We start from the raw sequence: 13,313 nt of genomic DNA, 5'->3' as shown, positions 1-13,313 counted from the left end.
GAGTGTTTCACTAAATATATGAGTCACAGTGCCTGGAATATGTGGCTCTCCTAAAGACAATTAACACAGAGAAAAAAACTTCAAAATCCTAATTAGAGCTGTCAGACCCTTCAATTATAAAATGAACAATCTCCAGTCTACTCTCCACTACTTCCATGGCCATACAACTGCTACCAGAACAATATTTACTAAAGGAAAATTTTTAAAACCAGAGATATATAGACAGGGTCACATTCAACAAACATGGATTTAGTGCTGGTGAAACTTTGTGTTAAAAATTTTAGGAAAGCTGAAAGAGAGGGAGTCTTGGTTTGCAGATTTACAGGTGGAATGAGCCAAGGCTTAACACAGCATCTGGCACCTGGCAGAGATACTCAACAACTATTTATTGAGTGGACAGATGACAGCTATTTAAAAAGAACACAGTAATACCAAGAGAGACTAAAGAGAATTGGGTACAGACCTGCATTGAGGCTCTGTGAATGAGGTAGAATTCCAGTTAGACCTGAGAGCTTGTAGGGGTGGAATTTCAGTATGAGTTACATGAGCCTGGAGTATGTTTGATTAAACAGCTAGGAGTCCAACATGCAGTTATTAAGAAGTTGGACCAGTTGGGCTGGGGATGTGGCTCAAGCGGTAATCCGCTCGTCTGGCCGTGCGGCCAGGGTTCGATCCTCAGCACCACATACAAAAAAAAAAAAAAAAAGATGTTGTGTCCGCCGATTCCATTCACCACTATTTTTTTAAGCTTTTGCCTACTTTTTAAAATTTTTCTTTAGTTTTTGATGGACCTTTATTTTATTTATTTGTATGCAGTGCTGAGAATCAAACCCAGTGCCTCACATGTTAGACAAGCACTCTACTACTGAGCTACAACCCCAGGCCCTCCATTCACTATTGGTCTATGAATTTGACTGCTGGTGAAGTCTGCCCATTGGCTCAGCATCTCAGCACCTGAGACACATTAAATGACATTTGGGAAGATTTTACCTATAAAGGTGATTGACATCATTTTGTGGTGGAACCTAAAAGGCCAGGGAAATAATTCATGCTTAATTTTGTAAGCCAAGTTTTCGCTAATCTTGAAAGCTTTGGAGCATGAAAATAACAAATCTTAATGATGCGTTATTCATTTTCAGAACCTTATGGAGTTAAACACAGTACATAAGTCAGTAGTGTTCATATATGGATGCAATGTCTTCTGGAAAATGGGAGAACTGATATGTTATTCCTTCTCAAATTAACTGAATCCCCCCCTGCTATGAGTTCTCCTACACTCTGTGTGCAGATGTGGGGGGTCAGGATCAGTGCTGCTAAGCCCTGCACTGGTGCAGGATAATGCTATAGCTATGCTTACAGACCAGAACCTTTAAAAACACAAAATACAGTAATTATGGCTTCATAGCACCATACTGGATGGATAAAATAAAACAATTAGTCATCATCTAATTTACTGATAAAATGAGAGTGAGCAACACAAAAGTAGAATGCTGTTGATGCCATTATTGGGGATTTTTAAAAAAAATTGTTTCTCATCTCCCACTGGATACTGTGCACTATGATGAAGTATTCATAAGTGTCATTCTAAAATGGATTGCAGTTCTGTACTGCTTCCTGTAAGTATATAGTATAAAGATCTGGACGATTGACTGCATTTGAAAAAGTTTAATTACCATGTCCAGGAAGCAAGTCAAAGCAGGACTTGAGGTATATTACATTCCATTTAGAAGAAAAGGGAAAAAACACAGAATTTAAGAGACTATGAACAGTGATTCTCAAGCTAACTTGTACCAGGCCAGACTTTAATGGAAGGCCTGCTAAACACAGAATGTGGGTCCCACCCCCAGAGTTTCTGGTGCTGTTGGTCTGGTTGAAAATTAGTTTTAGAGCATAAGGCCTTTGAAGAATAATATTTTAGTTGTAAATGGTTTACACAAGCTAGTCATAGCTAAACATTTGCTTTTAGGTGACTTACAGTCTCTGGCCTATTTTTGATTTCTAATCATCTTTATTCTTTATTTTCTCTCACTTAAGAGATTTTTTTTTTGAACTCACATGTACCTATATCACTCTCTGTTCTATTTTGTACCTTTGGCAACAAATATCCTTGAAAGCCTTCATTATGATAATGCCTCTACTTTGTAGAGAAAAATTGGCAAGCTTTACCTGGGTCTACTTTCTCAGTATTTGGGATCTGAGACACTTCTAAGACACCCATGTCCTCAGTCACAGGTTGACTCAAGAGGCTGGGCTCTTCAGGATGGTTCATATTTAAATGATGACTCAGGAGGCGAGGCTCTTCATGAAGATTTCTATTAAGATGATTTGTGTTCTCTTTAGGAAAATCATCTTCATGGGGTGGCTGCATCTCTACAGGGGAGAAGAATGCATTGAGCCAGCTGTATGACACTATCTACCCCCACTTAAGCCCAATGATCAGCACTCCCCCTCAGCACACAGCTCCAGAAACCTCAACACTGCCCTCCATGTCCTGGCATGCGCCCATGAGAACAACTGGGCAAGGATATGGGAGGGTTAATTGTTTTCATCCCATTTAAAGGATGACTAAACTGTACAGTCAAATTTATAAAGAAGCCTTTAATCCAAAGTATTTTATAAACAAATACATTTATGATAGAGGCTTCAATAACTTACCTTCCCTTGGCAAACCAACATACACCCACATGAATAAATGTGCAGAAGAGAATTCTGGTCCAGAACAAAAATGTGAAATGTCTATTCTGCTCAGAAATAACAGGAACTCTTTCATCTACAAGTGTGCTGGTCTCACCGAGCCAGTATAGAGAAGGGAATTCCGTAAGTCTAGCTTGCTAATGTGCCTTTCAAATATGTTCAAAGTAACCTAGGAGCCAAATGGTGAACCTATCTCCTTCCTGAGCTCAGGACATAGACCAATAGGATCCAGAGCAAAGATTATCTCTTTACAGCTTCATATTCTACCCTGAACATTCACTTGTACGTTGCATTCTTATCCAAAATATATCTGCTTTGATTAAATGTACAACTGTTTTCTTCCCCAAATTATCAGGTAAAAATAGCATTCTTGGGAAGTAAATTTTTCCAATGGCTTTATGTCCTTCTGAAATTCTTATCATATACTCTCAGTTGAAATATTTCATTTTGAAAAACAATAGATAGAGATGATCAAATATGAAACCAGGAAACAGAAAGCTTTCATCAGGATATTGGCTCATTGTCAGTTTGACGAATATTTAATTGAAAGGCTTCTATGTGTCAAGCACTACATTATAAGGCTTGTCATCCTGGTTCCATCCTTGATTAATATGCATGCAAGGACCTTAGAACCCAGTGGAGTAAAACCAGAATAAGTGACCTCTCCCCCAAGAGACTGGAAATAGCATGGTATCCACAAAAAATAAATGCTGGGGAGGGGAATTCAGGCAAGCTATCCATTAAAAGTTATTCTAGGGCTAGGGTTGAGTGACAGAGCACTTGCCTAGTGCAGGTTAGGCACTGGGTTCGATCCTCAGCACCACATAAAAAGAGATTAAATTCTAAAAAAAAAAAGTTATGCTAGTCACTCCACACCCACATGATCTAGTACAGATATTTTATGATTAAGAAATTATGTTTAATAAAGCCCTTTTATAATTTTAACATAAAATCTGTACTGTTAACAGGTCTACTTTTGTGCATTAGTTTCTCATTTATATCTTTCTCTTTAGCTTTTTATAAAATTTCTCTTTGAACATGCTAACCAATCCCAACTGTCCTAAAGGAAAAAAAGAATAAGCAATGTCCTTTCATGCTCTAGCCCCAAAGAATGAATAAAGGAACATATGGGGCTCCTGAGTCAGTCTTCTTTCTCCTTTAGGCACATGGAAACTGAACAGAACTTTACAATAACACACAAAAACACCTGGATGGAACAACTCCTTTTCTCCAGCTCAAGCCGCAGGCAGTTATTTACCTTCAGCTTTAGCCCAGATTTCCTCTAGAGGAGGCGCTGTTATCAATGAAGCAGTCTCCTCCACTGTGGAGTGCTTGTACCTCACAAAATAGATCAAGTATTGGATATCATCCAGCACGGCAGCCTCTTCAAATATGTTACTTTCCTTTATTCCTATGTCTCTAATATCATTCACACGATTATTAAGCATTTGCTCTGCCACGCTCAAAATGTGTGACTCAGAGGCACGGAAGACCTTATCTAGAACTTTTTCCATGTTATAGGGCAGGCTCTCCTGCTGTGCCGACTTCAGCTTTAATGACATTTCCTGCAACATGGCTTCCAGTTCTTGGCCATCAAAGTACTTCAGGAAGCGTTGCAAGGACTTTTGTTCTGTAAAGAAGCTGCGGATTATGGGCAAGTCTTCCTCCTGATCGATAAGCTCTGGCTTTAGGGCTATATGTGGACTCTGTGGAAGTATATCATCTTCAAGGTCTGCAGAAGCAGGACCCTGGCTTTCTGTGTCTGTGATATGCCCTATGTCCTCAAGGTCCTCTTTTGAGATTTCTTTTCCAGTAGCCTTTTCTGTAGACCCTGAAGTGTTCAGATGTTCCTTAGGGTTGTCTTTTTCAAGATCGTCAGAATCTTTATCCTGAAATACTTCACTTATCCCTGAAGTCTGAGTGTTTTCCTCATCACTTCCATCAAAGAGTCCCTGGGCTTCCTCATCTGCCAGAGGACTTTCCTCCTTTCCCATTTCCATATCACCTCGTTCCTTGTCCATCATGTCTACCCTTTTGGCTGTGGTTTCACTTTTCTTAAAAATCTCCCAAATTATACTCGTTTCTTGTTTGTTTTCTTTGGTTTCTAGATCAGGATTGATAGTCTCTAAAATTGCTTTCTCAAGAACGTGCTGGTTAACATTCTGAATCCCAGAATGTTTTTCTTTTGACTGTTTTGCACTTACAGCATTTTCATCCTCCAGTAGCTCTTCAGGGGGATAATAATCCTCCTCTACTGCTGCTGGCCTTTTGGTATGGAGACCCGGTACTTCTAACTCATCAGTTTGCTCTGTTTTTTTAATTTCCTGTGTCCCCTGTGTTGCCTTATGCTGAATCAATTCTTCAGCCGAGGACTGCTCTTTACCCTCGTCCTTGGAAAGCCCTATCTTCTCATTTACATGACTAACTGTAACAATCACATCTCTTTCTTGTTGCCAAGAAAGATTTTTTCCGGGACTGGGGACCTCTTCTTCCGGTTCTCTTAACAAACCAATTCCATCTGGAGAGGAGAATCCAGATTGATTTTCAGTTTTCAGAACTAGTCCCTCTTTAATTTCCTGAGGTTGATGCTCCACTGAGTCTATGTGCAGGGTTGGTGTACTTACTGAACCTGGCTCCTCCATTCCATCTTTGGATGCATCATTTTGATTATCTCCCAGGAATGTTGCAATACCCAAGGATTCTGGTGGTTTACTCTGTTCTTGGGTCATCAGACTCCCTACAGCTTTATGTAGAGATTTATTCTCTAAGCTATCTTCCAAAATCTTCTCTCCAGGTGAAGAGAGTTCTTCATTCACTTCTTTTGAGATATGGATAACTGCTTCTTTTAGGTCATTCTCGTTGTTTTCAAAGGCTGATTTTAATGTGTCCTTGCCCTTTTCAACAGCTGGCAATGAGCTGAGCTTATTGCTTTGGGGAGAAGTATATGCAATCATCCCTTCTATCTTCTCATCCTCTAATTCTGAAACATCTTGCATCAGGTGCTTCTTAGGCTCCTGAACATCTGTCTCTTTTCATTTAATATGAAGTTCAATGTCCACTTTGGGCTCTTCATCATTATCTGTCTTAGAGGTTTCCACAAAAAGGCCATATTCTGCACTTTCAGGATAAATATAATCTGTTGCTGCTTGTGGTTTCTTCTGTTTTCTATCTGGAACTAAAGCATCCTCATCTTCTTTTTCTTCTTCTGAATAAGAATTCCCCAAATCCATCATATCTGTTTTCTCATCACCAACTGTGCCAATATATAAAGTATCCTCCAAGGTTGTCAGTATATTTATATCATCCTTGATGCCTGGGGGCAGAGTTACCTCAACCTTATCTTCTTCATTTGAATTTTGCTCTTCAATTATTGAATATTTCTCCACTCCAAACTCCACTGAGAATTTCATGCCTTCTTCACTTATAAAGGTTAGTAATGGGAGCTCCCCAAAGCTTTCCTCATTCTCCTCTTCTTCCTTATCAAATGCATAATAATCAGCATCCAATTCCTCATGATCAAAATCTTCATCTAATGAAGTCACCAGTCTGGTCGTCTCATAATCAGACACAAGTGCATCAGCAGTATAGCCAAATTTGGTTTTCAAGTCTAATGTCATTTCTTTTTTCAAAAGTGTATAAGCATTAGTCTTCTGTTCGTTTGAGACCTGAGAACTGTTGCTGGTTTTGTTGTTTTCACTTTCTTGCACTTTCAATTCATCTTGTAGTATTTCTTCAAAGGGTTCAAATGAAGTTTGTTCACCTTGAGCATTATCTGTTTGACTATCTGCATGAGGATGGTTCTTCTGAGCCAGAAATTGTTCCTCAAGATCCATAGTGTTTTCTGAGAATGCACTTTCAATTTGCTCTGAGTTTGCTACTACTGGTTTAGGTTCAGGTTCAACATCCTGGGAGACTTCAGGAAATTGTTCCACTTTTTCTATAGCTTTCTCAGAATCTTCATCTGCAGAATCATACAATTCCAAAAATCCTAGAAGTTCTTCTACACTATAATTATCAAAATCATGTCTTCCACCATCAAAACAAACAAAATCTGTCTCCTGTAAGGAAAAGGAAAACATTAGTGTGTCAATAACAAAGTGTCACAAAAGCAAACTCATCCATGCTCCCAAATTCAGGATTGGTTCTAAAGAATCTTTGGGGTCAACCAGATTACCCTCCTCCAACCCCCATTGGCTAACTCCTTCTATGGCTGAGGTAAATCTGTCTTTTTCTAGACTACAGTGTTAGAAAGTCTATTCTTTCTTTCTTTCTTTTTTTAACATGGGTCATATTCTTTAAAAAAGCATAATGAGTAAAAATGGTGACAATTTGGTCTCCAACAGCCTGACTCTTGGGTCTCTCTCAATTTGCTCTGAGCATAAGTAGGGAAAGGAGAGGTATCACTTGTAGGATCCTCCAGCTCTAAAATCTACACCTATGTTTCAGGAATTTAATTCTTAATCATTTGCTCAGGAGAAGCTGGAAGATCCTGCAGCATTGAGAAAGATGAATCAGTTTTAAAGTATCTTACTGAGATACAAGTACATTTGATGGAATAAAGAATGATATTAAGGAGGCTCCTCACATTATTATTACCACAAGAACAAACTGAAAACAAGATTCAACAAGTTATACACCTTCCTCTTCATCAGGGTTTCACAGTCACTAAGACCTCTCTCAGGACTATCTATATATTTATCTAGTCTTCCTTCTTGCCACTAGTAAGCAAATCGACATATAAATGGAGCCATAGTATGAATGGAATTTTTTAAAAAAATTTCCAACTCCTAATTAAATCTTCATAATATTCTGTGGGGGTTCTGGGGGTGGGGGAGGCAGTTCAATGTAGTAGGGATGAGTGATTTCCTCTCCCCATCACATGCATTTCTAAGCCATGAGGGATGCATGTAATGGGAAACATAATGAAACGGCAGAGTTCAAAACAAATGAGTTCTCTGTAATCAGTGAACTGCTGTCACAGCTTAAATCCCAAGAACTAACTCTCTTTACCAACAATGAAGTCCAACAATCAACAGAGGTGATTTTATGGCCCCTGAGATTATGAAGAAATTTTAGGAACAGCAACAACAAACAGGATGACTTTATCCATTCACCCCATCTAATCTAAGAACTATCCTAGCCTAGCAGCTTGCATATTCTACAGCCACTACAAAGAGCTGCCCAAAGATGTTTCAATGTTGGTGGGCATCAATTACTACATAATTTAAAACTCTAGAAAATAATCAGCTGAAGTGAGAATTCTAGAACACGAAATCCTTTCAGTCACAAAATCAATTTAAGTCAGAGCACAATACAGGAATGCTGTATAAAGGAAGCAGTTGGGGCCTTAAAAGATCTGAGACTGAACATCACCTGAAACGCTCAGGTCCCCTTTTCCAAATCTATAACATGACTACGATCCCATATATGACTAAGAATAAGAAAACCTTTGTAAGTACGTATTTCTAGCCTAGTATAAAAGTTAGAGTTTATTAATTTAACCCAAATATACTTAAAATGTCTAATAACTATCCAATGAGTAGTTTTCAAGTTGGAATACCTCCTTTTGCCTGTAAAATGAAATTATTTACCTCTTAAATCTAATAGCCAAGTACAAATATATTACATTATTTATTTTTCACATATAAAACAGAAGAGAAAAGCCCTATAGTTGAGTAAATAGCCTTCTATAAGAATATCTGTTTCAATATATTAGAAAACTCTCAGATTATAATATAATCACCCTTGAATGCCTTTCAAACTTTTTTTTATAGGTAGTCTGATTTCAAATGAAAATCTGATACACAAATGTTATAAACACATTATAAAACTTTCAGAAGCAGTTAACTGAATATAATGGGTGGATTTATAAGCCAGTTTACAATTGAGAACAAAAAAGAAATCCATAACTTACAACTGTTGAAATTTGTAGCTCTTCTTTAGTATATTCACGAACTACCTTGATGAAATCTTTCGGAAAATATCGAAAAATATGGCCAACCTATAGTGCAAAGGAGACAAATATAAAATAAATTCTGTACAAGGAATATAAATAAGAGATTCTCAGAAGTGGCAGGAAATATACATATAATAGATAGGTATATGTATATAAATATACATATAATAGAAAGAAAGTTGCTATAACAATTACACTGAGATTATTATTCCAAATAAAAATTAAGTACAGAACTGTTAAAACAACATTTCCAACCACTGAAGTTTTCTTTTTTACATTTAGCTTAATTCTCAACACAGATCATATAAAGTTAAGACTTCTGAAGTAAATAAAAGATCTGCATAGGAGATTATTGTATATTTTATGGTTAAAACTATATAAATCAAAGCTGGTTATAAATGCAATTCCAAATAACCTCTAGCAAGAATTTACCTGTACATTTTGTAGCATTGCTCATAAACCAATATTTATGTCTTTCTTAACCAATACACAACAGTCATGAAAATTAATAAGTAAAAACAATACAAAATCTCCAAAATGTATTACCACTATAGCAAATGTATTGATAGAATATGCTTTCCTAGCTTTTTCCAAATCTACTTTTACAAGTACTTGGGGAGAAAATAATATTCAATATAATGCATACTAAACCACATATCAAGCTTCAATTTCACCCAAAATAAATCCTCTGCAGAAAAGAACCCCATTTATTTTCAGCACCAACAGCTAAATTATATGAAGTTACATAAAGTGTACAAAAGGTATATAAAGTTCCCCTTGAGAAAGACACTCTTATTACTAACTACTGACTAAAAGGAACAGAAGATTCTTGCCAATAATTAAAGGAAACTGATAGGCAAATCAAACGCCCAAAAAAGAAAATTAAAAAAGGCATCTTATCACTAACTCTAAAATATCCCCATTCATGAATGTTCTTGTTATATCTAGAAACCATCTGAGAGCCAGTATTAGTGGTAGAATACTGCCATGAAGATTAGATAAGACAAGACGGAGCAATTAAAAGCTTCATCACTGGCAGATAAAGTCTGAGACTCTAGAAAATCAACAACATTGCAGAATGAAAACTAAAAACTCAAAAGGAGAATCATTTTGAAAACTAAAGAGTTTTTAATTTCCTAAGTATAACATTCATGACATGAGAGGCGAGTCTGAGGGGAAATACACTTTTCCCTTCTGATGAAAATTCTATTAAGGTTAAATTTGGAAAAGGAAAAAAAACCCAGAAATGTATGGAGAAAGGAAACACATTTATCTCTTCTTAATCTGTGTCAATTGAGACCATAGATTATATAAAGCTCCATAATTACACACTGGGTGGTATCCCATTTCTTGTGATATGAAAAAAAATGATGCAGAATCATGGAGGCTCATGACTGGAAATAATTTTTATACCTAATTTTGCTTCCATACATCATCCCTGCCGAGGTGCTGCTGATTTGATTTGTGGGTGGGGAGCAAAGAACTGCCACAAGAGAACAAATTCTGCATAAGCTACTATCAGAACAAATGTACTTAAGTGCCACTGCCCTGAAAGGAAATATTCAAAAGGAAGATGGATTAGACAGGGGTCCTTTCCTAACGGAGTTTTTCACTTTATAGGGAGCTAAGATAAAACACAACCTGACTGAAGGCAAAGAAGACAAATGAATGCCACAGGAGCAATGCAAAGAAAGTGCCACCCAAACATTCATCAGTCGGCAAAGATCCTTTCTGGTCAGGTGCTGAAAGCAGGGCTCCTCAGGAAGACAGGATGAGTGCTGCCACCCAGAATGGCAAGAGTCCTAGGGATGAACATAGTTAACAGGCTACAATGTGACAGGAGAAAATGTAAATCAAGCCCATTTATCCAAAAGTTCAAAGAAGGGGAGAAAGACGACTACTGTATGAAAAATGCCACTTAGGTACATGGAAAAACAGTTCCAAGTTTAAAGATTACGAATCCTATTTGGTATACTTGAAAGAAACAATAGATGGTTCTTTATATGGAGTACTGCAACTGGGACTCTGTCTAAATATAAAGTTTGTACCTAAAGGCACCAAGTTTCAAGATCATTCCCCTAAGAATCAGAAATGGCAACAAAATGAAACTAGTTTTCCCATAGGGATTACTCTTATTTTCTGCTGTGTGGTATTTTATTTAGGGTGAGAACTTTCAGGGATGCAACCCAGAATGTCTCTAAACTGGAACATTCCTACAGTCATCAAAGACCCTTGCTACTATTTTAAGTAAGCAATCCACATATCACATTTAAATGAAAAGGACAATACTCATAAGTCTCTCAATGAGGTCACTCCTAGTGAATCTCCCCATTTAAAATATGAAAGCATGATATAAACAATGCCATGTCTTTCATCAGAAGATCCATACAACTGGCTAGAAGTAGAACCCCTGGGGGAACCTTCAGGCATAGATTATAGGAAAAGCAGGAAATGGATGACCCAGAAGTTGCAAAAAAGAAAAAAAAGGCACATAATGAACATAATATTCTGCTTCTTTAGAGTAAAAACAGCACAAATGATTAGGTAAAATACACAAAAAATCAACTTTAAATATGCATGCCTGAGTTACTATCTCAGACTTAATTTACAGGATTAACTCTAATGTCCTTGAATCCTTCCTTTTTGAAGCAACAAAGCTAAGAATTGTCAGGTTTTCACCATGACAACCTTTATGATGTGTAGAGCCTTCTGGAACTTGATGTGAGGGGTAGCAACCACAACCAGTTCAGTTCTGTTTCAGAAAGTCTACTGACTTTCTATGCTGTGCCAGGCCTAAGGCATGTTAGGAGCACAGGGCCTGGCAGAGAGGTTAGGTTAACTCTACAAAGACCCCAAGAAATCAGTCATTTAAATCTACACTGCTGAAAAACCCATCAAAAGTAAAAATATAACACCTGTCAAACTTTTACTTACACTTCTGGCCCAAAGTTCTGGTGATACCTCTGCCAGTTTATAGTAGACATATACAGGGTCACCTTTTTTAAAATTCACAAAACGACAATCTGGGCCTCTGAAATCTTCAAGAGCTTCACCTCGGTACATTAACACTGTATATGAACATTGAAAAAAGAAAAACAAACATTAGAATTTGATTTTTCACAATCCACATTGATCCATCAGGAAATATGAATCCCACTATGAACAAAAATCAAGTTTTTCCAGTACTCTCTGGAATCACTTTTAATTCACCTGCTCAAAGTATCTAAAATTCTTCGAGATTTTATTGCTATAAAATACAATATTCCCTGCAATTAGACAAGGGAAAAGGAAGCTTCTCTATTTTTCTCTGTGCTGAGAAATAAAAAGCAATGTGGCTACCACCAATCATGGCTGGTTTCAGTGAAACTCTTGGTTCTTGCAGGCCTCAATTTTTTTCTGATTCACAATCATAAAAAGCTTCATTTTGCAAATATGTAAATCCAAGTGTAGACACGGACAGGCTTAAGTATGGCTTCATGCAGAGGTAATAGGGAGGGAAGAGGGAAGAATATCCAGGAACCCCCAAGGGGTTAATTAACTTGAACTAACCGCTAAAAGACATTACCTTTAAGTGGCTGCAAGTGCTACCATGCAGCCATAAACACTGTCAATTTCATTTGCAGCAGAGTTGCTGTCTCTGTGTTCAGGATCTGGGTAAATTACCAGGAAATGTATTTTCTCTGAGCAAATATTGTTGACTATATCCAACATTAAGATTGTTTCAAAACATCCTCATTCGTATTTTTTTTTTAATAAACAAAATCAAAAGTGGGTATCCTATCTGACAAGGAACAAGTTTAACCATGAGAAAAGGTCAGGCAATACCTTCATGCTTAAAATGCAGGACTAGAATCACAATTGATCTAGAAACTGGTAGAAGCAACATTTTTCTTTTGGTTGACCAAATACACAGTTTCTGATTTAAGATGAAATGGACAATAGATGTATGTACAAAGCACAAAGAAGAAATGAAAATAACACTTTTTCTAAAGGCCAATTAACAGTAAAATACACAAGAATGTGTGTTTTATAAAAATATATGTCTGAGGAACAAACACAGATTTGGAGAGGGTAACTTGTTATTTTGAAGCTAAAATAGGACTATTTTCAAAACTGTCAGCATCCTAATTCATATATAATTAAGAGGCCAACTTGAAGGTGAGAGACACTTTAAGGTGGGGAATTCTCATCACAAGTGGAAATGGCAATGTTTCTCTTGTTCCCCCTTAGGTCATAGAGGATTTACAAATCAGTAATATATTAGGTGACAACATAATGCATACTATGGAGCACCTATTTAGTTATTTTTTTTTTGGAGCACTTATTTGGAAGGCACACAAGGACACCTGACATACACACCTCACTACTTCCTACAACACAACACAGACCCACCTGTTGTGTTTGGTCACATCTGTTTGGACACAGGCCATTTCTCAAGTTATGTTACCCCACTGAACCTTACCAACACCATGTCTTAGTACCGAGGAAGCATCAGTGATGAGATTGTCCAGGTAGCCCACGTAGGATAGCGCTTGATAGCCAAGAATAGCAAACATTCTACCATGCTGGAAGCCTGATTTTGTTCACCCAAAACTGAAAGGAAATATCATGGCAGCTGCTTTGCTTTTCTGAGTGTTTATTTACTCCAGCCTTAGGGTTACCT

The 13,313-nt window shown here is 37.3% G+C and overlaps 1 pseudogene; it reads right to left on the bottom strand.

Annotated features, from left to right (window-relative positions):
• LOC143640273 (transport and Golgi organization protein 1 homolog) overlaps positions 1 to 13,313 on the bottom strand; it is a 39,877-nt pseudogene that overhangs the window by 25,213 nt on the left and 1,351 nt on the right.

The sequence above is a fragment of the Callospermophilus lateralis genome, unplaced genomic scaffold (assembly GCF_048772815.1).
Source record: "Callospermophilus lateralis isolate mCalLat2 unplaced genomic scaffold, mCalLat2.hap1 Scaffold_160, whole genome shotgun sequence".
Lineage (NCBI taxonomy): Eukaryota > Metazoa > Chordata > Mammalia > Rodentia > Sciuridae > Callospermophilus > Callospermophilus lateralis.
The sequence above is the reverse complement of the archived record's forward strand: the minus strand, read 5'-3'. Positions and strand labels throughout refer to the sequence as shown.